This window comes from Bidens hawaiensis, unplaced genomic scaffold (assembly GCF_021521415.1).
Source record: "Bidens hawaiensis isolate Kalapana, Puna unplaced genomic scaffold, B.hawaiensis_p1.1 tig00034716_1, whole genome shotgun sequence".
NCBI classification, from domain to species: Eukaryota; Viridiplantae; Streptophyta; class Magnoliopsida; order Asterales; family Asteraceae; genus Bidens; species Bidens hawaiensis.
In genome coordinates, this window is record NW_027496032.1 from 167,664 (window position 1) to 181,755 (window position 14,092).

Consider the following 14,092-nt stretch of genomic DNA (forward strand, 5'->3'; position numbering starts at 1 on the left):
TTTTGGGACAATAAAAATTTCAACACAAAAATTACAAGCAAAACAACAAAACCGAAAAAGCTGAAAATCAAACTGAATTTAAACCGAAAATAAATAAAACGAACCAAACATTATTTAAATACACAAAGACTGAAATTTTAATTTTGCTTGCTAAAAACCGACCCAAAACAACCCACCCTAACATCTATCCTTTAGGCGCGAGCTTGGCCCTTGTAGTGCCCACATGTTGAAATGGGATTTGTCTTGGGTTGACACAAGCTTAGCTCGTGGTTGCCACATGTATAAAAGTGATTCGTGAAGTTAGTGGCCTTTTCCCAGTTTAACTTGACCAAACGACCATTTATAATTTTCGTATAAACGAATAGTCAAAGTCACCATACCATACACCTTGTAGGTGGGGTTGCTAGTACGTGTATCATCATTACTTTTGTCCTACAAACCCTGTATTATAATCAAATTTGTGTACTAAGTTCTGTTTGTAGTCCTCCTTTAAGTTGGAAGTATAAAACCTTGTCAACTTCTATTGCACGTAAGCCACAGTTTGCGTAATCTAGAAAGGTATTGTTTTTGTATTAGAGAGAAACATACAAAAGAGCGTGAGTCAGAAAAGAGAAAAAAATAGGATGTAAGAGAAATGGATTGAGTCCGAATTGTAATCCAACTCAACCCGACGCCTTGTCAGATCAAGTTAACTACTATTATTTATCACTAATGGCTACGTATTCAAGTATGTGACCAATGGCCACCGTCTTATAAAAAAAATGGGGTTTCGTAAGTACACAAGAGAAGCTATTTATCTTTTAAATATAGACCTGTTAACATACATACGCAAGTCTTTGTCAAGTATTGCATACGCTGATACACAGTTCCTATAGGATCCAAAGCCAATCTTGATGAATTGAGGTAAAGAAACCAACCACAAAATTTCATTTTTGGTTAACAATTAAACACTGGTAATAGGTTAAAAAGGTACAAAGATTTTTTTAAATGCATATTTCTAATAGAAAGTGTAGTTTGAATGGGGAGCATTTGTTCAAAGTCCAAACCATAAGATAGGGACTAACGTACATGGTTTAACTATAATGGATACTCTCTAATCCGATGACAATGACACTTTTGGACAGTTGATTCACGGGAACAATATCATGGAACACATGCAAAAAACAATGTTTAGTTCCTGCACAAAAGGTTGCATGTGACCCAGATACTCTATACGACTGCCCCCATATAGTCTTTGTATCATTCATAGAAACTTGAAATGCAAAAATGTATCGAAACATAGGTAGAAATAAGCGCGTCGCAACAATATTTTTGGAATTTAAAAAACCATTACGTTGTAAAAAAAAATAAAAAGCATACTAGTTTTAAAAACAATAATATGGATAAAAAGTGCGTCATAACACTGCATTCAAAATTTTGACACCGTTATATTTTAAAGAGTTATAAGAGAATGAAATATTGCCAAAGCCGATTGTAATATAAATCAATGGTAGTTTTGAGGAGTTGTACCCTTATAACTGGATAATCTTGTCTCCAACTCCAATGATTATAACTATATTAACCAAGTCGTTAACAAACTAACTACTAGATTAACACCTACTTAAGAAGTAATCCAAATTGTTAACAAACTAACAACTAGGTTAAGAGACTAATACTTAATACCCGATTTTATAATTACATAGTACACCCCTTAAGTTTCTAAATATCTCAATTTTTGGTACAAGACTACATACATACAAGCATGTTTTGCTAACCTTACCGTTATAAGAAGCAATGTTTCGTACATATAATATTCTCATATGCTGGGCCCCACTTATTAGAGCCTGTAAAATGATAAATTGCGAGCGAATGAAAACAAATCAATTATTTTTTAGGCGCGGGTATACCTTTAAGAACATCCCTTAAAGCATAATAATGGCTATCACATTTGTGATCTGCAATCAAGTTGTTTGACAATAATATTCTTTGAAAATGTTCACCTGTGTGTCTCTTCCAGAGAGTGAACTCATTTACTTTATTGCCATTGTGTTGTTCTTCCTTCCGCTTTAGAAAATAAACGCTACCTGGAATAAATAGTTCCTCTTGGGGAAATGTTGAATCGGGTTTTTCGTTTTTAATGTTGTTGGATTTGGTTACTTCTGGTTTGGAGGTTGAAGCGGTGATATCTTGTACCACAATTGAATCTTTTCTACCGGGAACATCTGTTAAGGTTCAACAAAAAGTAAAAGTTTTGGTCAAACATGATGCAAGTTAACAACTCGGTCAATAAAACGACCCATGAGATCAGGACGATTCAAAATCATATTTTTCATAGGAGAGTTAAGGTTGCAAATGTTGATCAAAAAGTCAAAATTTTGGTTAAATCCAATGGTAGTCAACAGTTCAGTCAACAAAACACTCCAGATCAGAAAAATGCAAAATCACATTTTTCATAGGAGAGTTTAGGTTGCAAATGTTGATCAAAATGTCAAAATTTTGGTCAAATATGACGGTAGTCAACAATTCAGTAAACAAAACACTCCAGGAGATCAGAAAAAACAAAATCACATTTTTCATAGGAGAGTTTAGGTGGCAAGTGGGTACGGGTCAAAACGGGTTGGGTTGATCCATTACCCATAACATCCTTTCTACAAAAAGAATTACTTTTTCTATAAGTTGGTCTGTGAAACGTGAAAGAAAATTTATTTTATTTCGACAATTATAAAATTATTTGAATAAAATGATTCAAGATGTTTTGTGCATTAAAATATAATTCAGTGAGTTACCGACCCATTTAACATGTTTTCCCCTTTTTTTTAGTTATAGTTTAATTTTCCCCATTTGGCCCGATTAAAATAAAACATGACCCTAACTAAGTCAGAAGGTAGAATGATAATAACAATAAAAGGACTCTCATATACATTAGTGAATATATTTGATTTACCATATTATGTCATCTGAATTACTATGTTGTAAATGTCAAAGAAAAAAAAGGCTCTCAGGCCTAAACCAACCTATTATATAAATAATCTTTATTTAATATGTTAAATTAATATTTATATGATAATTATTATTCTTTAAAAAATTATTATAATAATTTATATTATGTTACATAATAAAAAATACAATTTTAATATATATATAAAATAACTAATATATATATATACACACACACACAAATTATTTAATAACATATATAAATTAATAAACTAGCCGAGCTCAAGCTCAAGCTTTCGTAAGCTCAACGACCCCGAGCTTGGGCTCAGCTCGGCTACACCATGAGAGATTTACTGGTACGTTTGTTTTTGTTTGATTTTTATTTGTTTCACCATATTAGCACACAAACATGAGCATCTTAAGGTTGAAACTTTTGGTTATTGTATTTAAAGCTTAAAAAAAATTATATTGAGAAACCAATGCAAGTAGAGGTTACCGATAAATTTTGCATCTTTTCCAAACTTGGTATAATCAACTAGCTTCTTAGCAACGTCTTGTACGGAAGATAGAAATAGCCTTGCATTATCAACTAAATCCAAGACGCTTCTCCAGTCCTGCTTCTCAAATACAGTTTTCCTGATAAACCCCAACATCAAAATAATAATTATTGTTTTGCCTTGTATTACCATTTGTGATACGCCGTATGCGGTTAGGCCCTTGTTATACGTGAGGTAAAAGTTTGGTGGATGTTACTTACCAATCAGTTTGAATGATTTCATGCCTCAATCTCATCAGAGTGGCTACACTTAGCCTTGGGATTATATCATCCTGTATGTCACCAAACAATGTTCAATGAACCAGAAATCTAAAATTCTTACAAATTTGTGTAGATAGATCATGAACTCACAGTTGACATAGTTCTAGCATGTACTCTAGGAGAGTATAAGACCTAAAATTCTGAGGGTAACGAGAAGGCTTAACCTTTAAAGGCATAGAAGATCAATTGGAATGTTTCAGGGCTAAAGCTCGAATTATCCGAGTTCAAGCCTAAACTGGAGCTCGTTTTGCCCGAGTTTCATGAGTTTGATTATGTTTGCAAGCCTAAATAAGCCTATTATTTATATTAATATAATAACTATAAAATACAAATGAAATATCTAAGTACAAAATAAATATTGTGATATATTTGAAGATGATAAATTATATAAGTACAAAATGATATAATTGGTTTTAGCAAAGTCATGTTCGTTCATTTATGTTCAGTTACGTTCGTTTATACTGTTAACGAACAAACGTAAACGAAAACGAACAAGAAAAATCTGTTCAGTTAAACGAACGAGCATGAACACGCTCCATTCGTGTTCGTTCGGTTCGTTCATAGGCCTACGATCTACATGCAACTAGCCCCATAGCGATCCACAAACTTCATGAAACATTCATAATCAAAATGATCAAATAATATACCAACCTGCATACAAACGGTTGTGACATAATCCGAGCAGCTTTCAGCCACCTCTCTAGAAACACAAGGTGGGGTCCCATATCCGACAGCTGTCACAATTTCCGGGCTAAACCCCAACTCTGCGTGTGTCTTCTTGCGAAGCATTATAGCTAGCACTGAAGCAATCGCACCTCCAAGTGAATGGCCCACCAGCCTTAACCTATATCCCTGTAGACGGATTAGAATCTTAATATTCTGTTTGACTAAAAATGGGTCAATTTTGTTTACAACTTTACGCTTGAGTTTTGACATTCAATGGGTCGATAGAGGTAATAAAACATGGTTAAAAACAGAACATGCCGAAACTTGATAGTCTCCAAAAACGCATTGAAACCCAGATTATTATTTTTAAGTAAAAATATTATTGAGGCTGTGGAATATGCGGGTCCCATCCGCAAAACATGGATTGGATTTTGGCTTAAACCATACCAACAAATCCAGATTTTGAGTTTTGAAACCATTCATTTTTGGTTTGGGTTCTGTTCTGTTTCGGTTTCGGCCTTTTCAGTTTTACCATCTGGGCTTAAAATTTTTAGGCCGAAAAGAAAAATTGGCATAAAAATTGTTATTGGGCTTAAATTGTTAACAAATAATTAATTGTTATTTATTAATTAACCACCTCATGCTTATCAAGATATTTCTTAACGGTTCCTATCTCGTGTGTTAGAAACCAACGAACAGCCTCAGCAGTGCCAAAATGAGTTGAGTAGCCTTCAAAATTGACTTCTTCATGACTCGAAGAAACAATATCGGTAATAAGGTCAGAAACCGTATGTGTTCCCCGAATTCCAAATATCACAAGTTTATTTCGCGTATCAATTCCAATATAGTATCCAGGTCGCAGCATACTAGAGTCCTACACGAACTTTACAACATTACTTTCTCTAAGCATGCTGTTTTTGGCCAAAGCAGCAGCACTACCCCTATATGCCCCTTTTGCTAGTTCTACATGGTATATAAGATCTTGCACCTATACAAAATAAACGAATCAAACATTTAGTGAACTGTTCGGCGAAAATTTCAATTGTGTTTGTTTATTTATAAACGAATGAACATGAACATGCCTCGTTTGTTTATTTATGTTCGTAGACGTACATTCATTTAAAGTTGTTTATGTTTGTTTAAGTTCATTCATTTATATATTCATTTAAAAATTTTAGGTCCATTACAATTTAGTCTAGTTTAATGGAATCAAAATATCACCCATTACAGTTTAGTATAGTTTTATTGTTTTTTAGGCCCAACAAATTGTCCACGTTTACTTTTAATTGGTGTTCACTTAGTTTTCGTCTGTTCATGTCCGTTCATCAATGTTCAGTTATGTCTATTCGTTTGTGTTCGCTTATGTTCGCAGATCGTTGTCTATACTATTAAGTACGAACGAACACGAACAAGAAAACTGATGTAGGATCATCTGGTCCATTAAGTCGGCCCGGCCTAACCCAACTGTTTATTTTTATTTATAAATATGGTTGTTAGGTCTTGAGCCATTTGATTGCTAGTCGAAACTGCATCAAAAACACCATCTGTTTAATTGTTTGATCGTTTGTTCAATTCAAGTAAAATAAACGAACATAAATTAACACAAACACACTCATTTTCTTAACGGACGAGCATGAACAAAAAATCACCGTTCGTTTAATTGCACATATACGATCATTTGTTCGGTTAAAGTTAAACGAATGAACATGAACTCACTCATTTTTTAACGAAAGGACACGAACAAGAAAAACCCATTCGTTTAATTGTTTGTGTTCGATCGTTTGCTAAATTAAAGTTAAGCGAACAAACACGAACACACTCATTTTCAAAACGAACGAACACGGAAAAGAAAACCCCATTAGTTTAATTGTTTTTGTTTGATAATTTGTTCGGTTAGAGTTAAAAGAACGAACACGAACATACTCATTATCTTAACAAACAAACACGAACGAGAAAACCTAGTCCATGCTCAATCGTTTGTTCGGTTAAAGTTAAACGAACGAACACGCTCATGTTCCATTTGTGTTCATTCGGTTCGTTTACAGGCATAGGTTCAAGCGTTTACCACTTTGTCAGAGGAAATCTTTACACCCTTAACATCTTCAGATGGATATTTAGATGCTTGTTGAAGGTAAACGAGGTATAAACCTATTGTAAGATCACTCAAGCTCCAATCTTGAACTTCAAGTTTACTCCTTTGAATGCTTGCAAGGATTTCTGCAAGGGATCAACTACTAGGCGGAATTTTGTTTCCATATGCATCTCCTGTGAAATAAAATTAGAATCCAATGCAAATTTTTGGTAAATTGCAAAGTGTTTTCTGTAAATGTGCAATTTCAACCCGTTTAATTAATGAGATAATAGTGATTTGCAATGACAATCAAGGCGTTTATTAATAAATAAAGACACAAGAAAACAAAATATTTTAAATGATCAAGACAGCTCGCCATGTTTTAAACGAACCAATTTGACCCGTTACCAACCAAGTTATCAAAGCCCATGTTATCGGCTTTGGACTCGAACCGAACCAAAAGTTCAGTTTTTGAGTTTTTCATAACCGTTAGGTTTCATTTTTTTTCTATTTTCGCTTTGGGTTTGGTTCGGTTTCGGTTTTTTCGGTTTTGCCATTTGTGCTTGAAAAATTTAAAATACTTGACCCAAGATATGAACTTGGGCCTAAATATATATATATATATTTTTGTTAATCAATAATTAATTAATTATTATACCTTTGGGCTAAAATATTCAGGTAAAATTATTTATTAAATTCTTATATATTACTTGAAATTCAAAATAAAAAACTAAAATCCATCGTATCGGTTCGGTCTAATTTTTTCAGTTTTAGTTACATGCAAAAGCAAAACCAAATTGAAAATTCAGTTTTTATGAAAAAATAAAACCAACCCATTAGTTTTTGTTTGGGTTCAATTAGTTTTCAGGTTGTGGATCAGTTTTCCCGGTTTCATGCACATCATGTTGAAGACACGGTGTGTTGGATAGATCCAACTTCAAGGCACAAAACACACATATAGGGGTGTAAACTTGGCGAGCCGCTCATTAGCTACTCGAGATCGACTCGTTAAAAACTTGATTCGATCCAAGCTTAAACGAGCTTGAGAAAAAAACTGTAAACATACCTGTGGGCAAAGGCCACTTACACAGTTGCAGAGCCGGTTCAAATGTTTTGGTGAGCCAAGCTAGCTCTGGCTTCCACTTATTATTGGCTGCAACATCTTCATCAGAAGTGTATTTGCTAGCCCCGGAATTTGACATTGTAAATGAAACAGATGCATCATTTGCATCTATAATGTTAGCATGTTCTAACTTTTCTGCTTTCGAGCAGTGTGATTGATATCGGCTGGGTGCATTGTAAATAAACGGTGGATATGATTCCCGTTTTCTTAACAGCTTTAAACTCAAATCTGCAGCACCAAAATGTCATGAATTTGTTAAAAAGGCAAAAAGTTTGAATATGAAAACAAGAGCCCAAAATCAATTAACTAACTTTTACACAATCAAAATGTTGTAAGTTATTTTGAAACGACATAAATGGAAATTAGAGTGACTGACTAGGGACAAGATTGGTATCGTACTGGTATCGGTACCGAAAACACCGATGCCAAATTTGAACAAAACTGGGTAGTGGGTATCGAATACCTACAGAATGTATTGGTTCGTTACCGGTATTACAATACGTTACCCCCTTTGGTGTTTATTTTCCTAATCTCCATTGATCGTATCAAATTCAATCGTAACCAAGGGTAATCAAGAAACCAAAAATCGTATAAAATCCATTCGTAATCAAGATCCCATAATACCAAAACATACACCGCAACAGTATTTATAGAAAACAAGACAGAAAGGTATGGATACACCCCAGAAAAACTATGCAATCACAATCGGTACCAAATACCAAAATACCGGTGCCGACAACGAAAATATCGAATACCAAATTTGAGAAAAGTGGACACCGTATACTGTATCATATGTACCGATTCAGTACCGGTATTCTGGAAGGAAAAAAAAACTTCATCCCTAGGAGTGGTATTGGCAAAGAAAGTGAAAGTTAAGAGTGTCATTGATCAAACTGTCCGCGTTCATTATTATCAGTCAATGAGTCATATAGTTTATATTATTAAAATCTATTTGCTTTCATAATAACAACCTTTAATCTTCTATCTAGGGCAGATTCACATCTTCTAATTATTATAACTTCCATTTATATATGATATGTTTGATTGAACATCAACATATATTCATATTCAAAAACAATTTGCTTATAATCATCAATTTATTCACATTTTCAGTAAACCTTATTATTTCCACTTCGAAATTGGATCGTAAAATTCACTATAAAACAAGATCATCAACGAAATTGGCTCATACAATGCCGATTCAGAGAAGAATACAATTAACAAATACTTAGGGTTTATACTGAATTATGAGTAGTAGTGTAATTGGAAGCAAAAAAATAAAGGTGAAAGAAGAGAGATAGGTACCTAAGTCGTACAACAAGCGTTTGGCGAATTTACGAGCAGCCATTGATGATGAGCTTCAGGACGTGTACAGAGTGACTGTACGTATGTGATCAGTGTGTGTATGTAATGTTAGTTAATTGTTTATTTATTTTGCTGGGCTTGGCCCATCGTAAGTGGGCTAACCAAACTTCATTCTACTTTTTAACTTTTAACTTTTCATTCCAAAATCAGAGTAGGGTTGTTCACGAGCCGAGCCGAACCGAGCAAAGGCTTGCTCGTTTCTTGGCTCGTTCACAACCGAACTGAACACCTGAAATTCGAACCGAGCGAAAACCGAAACGAGCCAAAATCGAATCGAGCATTTTTTGATCGAACATCGAGCGATTTCGAGCATTATTTGTTTCTTTTTCACTTTAAAATTTTCAACAAGAAACAAATTTAAAGGTTGTAAATAATATATTTTATAAATAAATTAGTAGTTTTTAAACAAACGTGCAATAGATTGTAAATTTTTATTAAAAATAAGTCTGAAGTGAGCTATAATGATCATGTAAACAAACTTCTAGTATTATAAAACTTAAAGCGAATAAATAAAACTATAAAATTGACGGGATATGAAAATTTTAAAGGGGTAAAAATAATTGTAAGCTTATATTTATGTGTTTTGTCTGTTCTTATATAATTATAGATAAAATAAATTAAAAATATTCGAACCGAGGAGAACGGCTCGTTTTCAATCGAGCGAAGAAACGAGCGAGCATTTTCCGAGCAATTTTTGAGCGAGCGGCGAGCGAGTTCGAGCGACGAGCGGTTTGGACGGCCCTAAATCAGAGAATTATAAATCATTTTCATCCCATCCCACGCACCTTTAAATTATAGTCACTTATTTAATTCAAATAAATAATAATAATAATAATAATAATAATAATAATAATAAAATGTAATAATAACTTTGATAAAGATATAATAATTCCACAAAAGTAATTCATGTGTACAAATAAATATATATAAAAATAATATTAATATAGTACCTACAAAAGAAATTTATTTATGTAAATGAATATAAATGAATAATAGTCTTCCTGTCCATTTTGTGTTTAATGCAAAATTTTGTTTTTGGAGTGCCTTCAATGGAGACATGAATTCAACTGATAATGAATCCATCGTTTGGGATATTGGACATGCAATATAAGACGCACCATAACTGAACAATTTTTAACAAAATTTGTGTTATTGTTGATTCCGCTTTGAGTTGACTAGCAACCAACGTTTGGAGAGAACAACCGGTAAATGTTAGGGTGTACAAAGTCAGTTCAGTAATGGAGGCTTGACTGTACCCATCAAGTTTCGATTATAAAAGATTGCTTAACCATAAGTAGAACTGAATGGTCGGTTAATTATAGGCCATTCAATGAGTCAAATGGACCAAAAATGTAATTTACTTTATTTTCTATTTCATTGTATTGAGAAAAAAAAAGTAGGAACATTTTTGAACCTTCTCAAGTAATAGCATTAATAACATATAACTCGTCATATCAGACTGTATTTTATTGATAATTCGTCAAACAAATATCATAAAACATAAATACAAAGAAAACATATAAAAAGTTGGTTCAAATTTATTCAAATACTTATGACGTTCTACTTTTTATAAACGTATTTAATATAATGGTCAAATCAACATTGGTTTCTTTTAAGCATACACAACACTATATTAACCAAATTTGGTACGATTATCCTTTAAAAATAAGTCCTTAATAAGTACAATTATGTACTAATTAATAAGTTAATTTCTTTTCATTCTCGACTCCAAGTGTTAAGACTGCAACACTAATATCTAATTTAATTAACTGTGGTCCAATTTACAAAGGACGATAAATAAGATTAGTAATGATAAAATAGTGATACTCAAATCTTAGAGTTCGAAGAAATTGTCATTCTAGCCTTTATTGGGCGGTAAAGGGTAAAACTGTTACCTTTTAGTGAGAAGACTAAAGTTTAAATCCTAACATAAGGGTAGATTAGTTTGCTGATGTAGTCTATGAGTAAGAATTATACAGATGGTTGTTCAACAAAAAAAAGAGTTCAACGAAATTAAATATACATCATAAACCAAACACATTTTTGAGAAATCATTTTTGTTGCTAGGCAAGGTGTATTAAAGACAGAATCCGAAAAAATTGTTAATCATGAGAAAACCCGTGCCAAGAATCAACATGTCTTTGTTTCTTTTGCTTTTGAGACATTTGGGTCTCTTGCCCTAGATGCTATTAAGTTTATAAAAAGAGTTCAGCGGGTCGTACACAGTAACATATCGACGTCGAAAAACTGTAACTTCGTTTAAGTGATCAAATCATCGTGTTCATCAATATCACGCTCATACATTAGTCATTATTGTGTTAGCACCTTACCTCACATTTACAAATTTGGATACTTGATCCTTAGCAGATTTTTGTCCAAAACAATTTGGCGTCCACCGTGGGGCAATTGGTGCTATAATCCATATTATTCTCATCAAGCTTCATTTTTCCATACCCTGAACACTCACAATGGCCTCTCAATCTACCTCTGCTTTGTCAACCATGCCCTCATCAATTCCTCTCTCATCGAGGACCTTGCCACCAATGCCTCCGCCAATCACGGCAGCACAACGAACTACTACTACTGGAAGCAGAACGCAACTACCAATCTTCCAGAGCTCGAAAACCACTGCTGCTACCCCGGCGGTTAATACTAATAGTGATGTTTCGTCTATGTTTTCGCAGGTTAAAGCATATATGGAGCAACAGAACAAGACTAACCAGAGAATCCTTCGTGAGATATAAGATCTCAGGAAGAACAAGAGGCCAGCAGAAGATCTCACTCCCCTAGTGCCCAGGATACTGGATTTCACCAGTCCGGGATCCTTGGCTCAGCCTTCGCAAGGATCTTCACTGTTTCAGCTAGGATCCTCTATCTTGCAACTAGGGTCCATGGGTCAACCAGCTCAGGGATCCCCAATGTTTCAGCCAGGATCCTCTATCCTGCAACCAGGGTCCATGGGTCAACCGGCTCAGGGATCCTCAATGTTTCAGCTAGAATCCTCTATCCTGCAACCAAGGTCCATAGGTCAGCAGGCTCAAGGATCCTCACTCTTTCAGTCAGGATCACATATCCTGTGGGTCTACAGGCTCAAGGATCCTCGCGAACTCAGCAGGGGTCATCAATGATACCGCCGGGATCATCTGGGTGGTATGCTCAAGGCTCATATGGTTACCAACCTCAAGGATCTTCAAGAATGCAACATATACAGTCTTCCGAAGTCCATGTTGGAGACATAATTCCCATGCAAACCATAGCTTCAGGAGGACCCACTCCTATTGTCGACTCCTCTTTTCCAAGATACTCGTCTGGAGTACCAAACACCACCCAGCAGAGAGGTAACTGGTACGATCCTATATCTTTAGATACTAACCATGTTCCCATGTAGGATTCGGGCATCAACCAAGCAATGGCTAGGGAATTACAAAAGCTAAAGGATATGATATCCAGTGTCCCGAGAGTGATACGTCCAATTCCTGAGATACCGGAGGGGAGTCACAAGTTATCCAGATTCGCTCCGCCCATATGTGATGCTGAAATTCCGAAGCGATTCCAAACTTCCAACATGAAGACATATGATGGGAGCACCGACCCTGAGGAACATGTTGCCCAATATAGGGAAAGGATGGAAATTAATCCAATTCCTGAAAGACTCAAGGAGGCTTGCCTTTGTAAAGGATTTGGAGCCACGCTAACGGGAGCTGCACTGAAATGGCTACTAAGTCTTCCACCTTTTTCGGTTACATCTTTCTCTCATTTAGTCCATTTGTTTAACACTCAATTTTCCTGTAGTCGGAAATTTGAGAGGTTAACTAGTGATTTATATCGCGTTATCCAGCCTAGTAATGAATCCCTTAGGGATTTCGTTACAAGGTTCGGTAAGGAAGCTCTAGAAATCCCAAACCTTGATATGACTACTGCTGTTAAAGCATTCAAGATGGGAATTCAAAAGAGCTCCCCTTTTTTTGATGATTTAGTGATGACTTCATGCAGGACATTAGATGAAGTCATAAACAGGGCATTAAGGTACATCCGCTTGGAAGAAGATAAAAAGATCCAGGATCGTCTCGGGGGACAAACAAAACAAGAAACACCCGAGAAGAATAAAGGATCCTGGAATAGGAACAACAATACAAAGCCATACGCCAAGTTCAACAATCAGAACGTGCGGGCAGTTGAAGAAGGAGATGACGATGAAGATTACCCTTGCATCTCCGACTATTGTTTCTCTGTAGATACTCATGGCTTGATTTGTGCCATGAAGGATCTGGGAGAAAAAGCAAGGTGGCCCCGGAAGAATGAGAAGGTCGTCGGCTTCAAGGACAAGTCTAAGTGGTGTGCCTTCCATGAAGACTTTGGCCATGCGACAGACGAGTGCATTGGCTTGAGGAAAGAAATTGGGTACCTCCTGAGCAATGGCCACTTTAAAGAACTCATGGGAAGGAAGAAATCCAAAACCCAAGATCCTGAAGACCTCCCACAGAAAGCAACACCACCACCACCAGATGCACATGTGATCAATTTCGTCTCCAGGGACTACGAATTATTTCGAGATTCCTGTACCATAGAAGAAAATCCCATAGAAGAATTCGAATTGGTTGATGAGAGAAGACCGCTCATCCCCACTACTCGGGTGACTGATCAGAGAGTCTTTTTTAACTCAAGGATCCAGGATCCTCAGCAAAACAAGTCCGATGTGCCAGCAGTTAATTTTATCTCAGGAGGTTCAGACATATGTGGAACTTCTTTCTCTGCAGCAAAAAGATTAGCCAAGGAGATCAAGATGGACAACGGAGATCATCCAATAGTCTCAACCACATTAACAACCGACAAGAGAATCTTTTTCGATGAGGAAAACAAGCTGAACATCCAAGATCCTCACAATGACGGTTTGATTATTACATTATTTATCTCGAACCATTATGTACGCAGGATCCTAGTGGACGGGGCAGCTCGGTCAACATTATCCAGCATGACGTCCTCAAAAAAATGAACATCCCGGATTCAGAAATCATTCCTAGAACATCGGTGCTAGTCGGTTTCAGTGGTGAAACCAAGAAGACATTGGGGGACATCAACCTCCCAATTTATATCGAAGGGTTAAATACATACCAAAAATTTTGTGTTATAGATA

At 35.5% G+C, this 14,092-nt stretch overlaps 1 pseudogene across 1 annotated transcript; it reads right to left on the minus strand.

Annotated features, from left to right (window-relative positions):
• Positions 1-1,495: 1,495 nt before the first annotated feature.
• LOC143586610 (uncharacterized) lies at positions 1,496-8,419 on the minus strand (annotated as a pseudogene). The gene is made up of 7 exons (XR_013144737.1): positions 7,537-8,419; positions 6,465-6,664; positions 5,037-5,387; positions 4,385-4,585; positions 3,674-3,744; positions 3,413-3,552; positions 1,496-2,201 (listed from the first exon to the last, which is right to left on the minus strand). The product of XR_013144737.1 is annotated as an uncharacterized LOC143586610 (transcript).
• Positions 8,420-14,092: the final 5,673 nt, after the last annotated feature.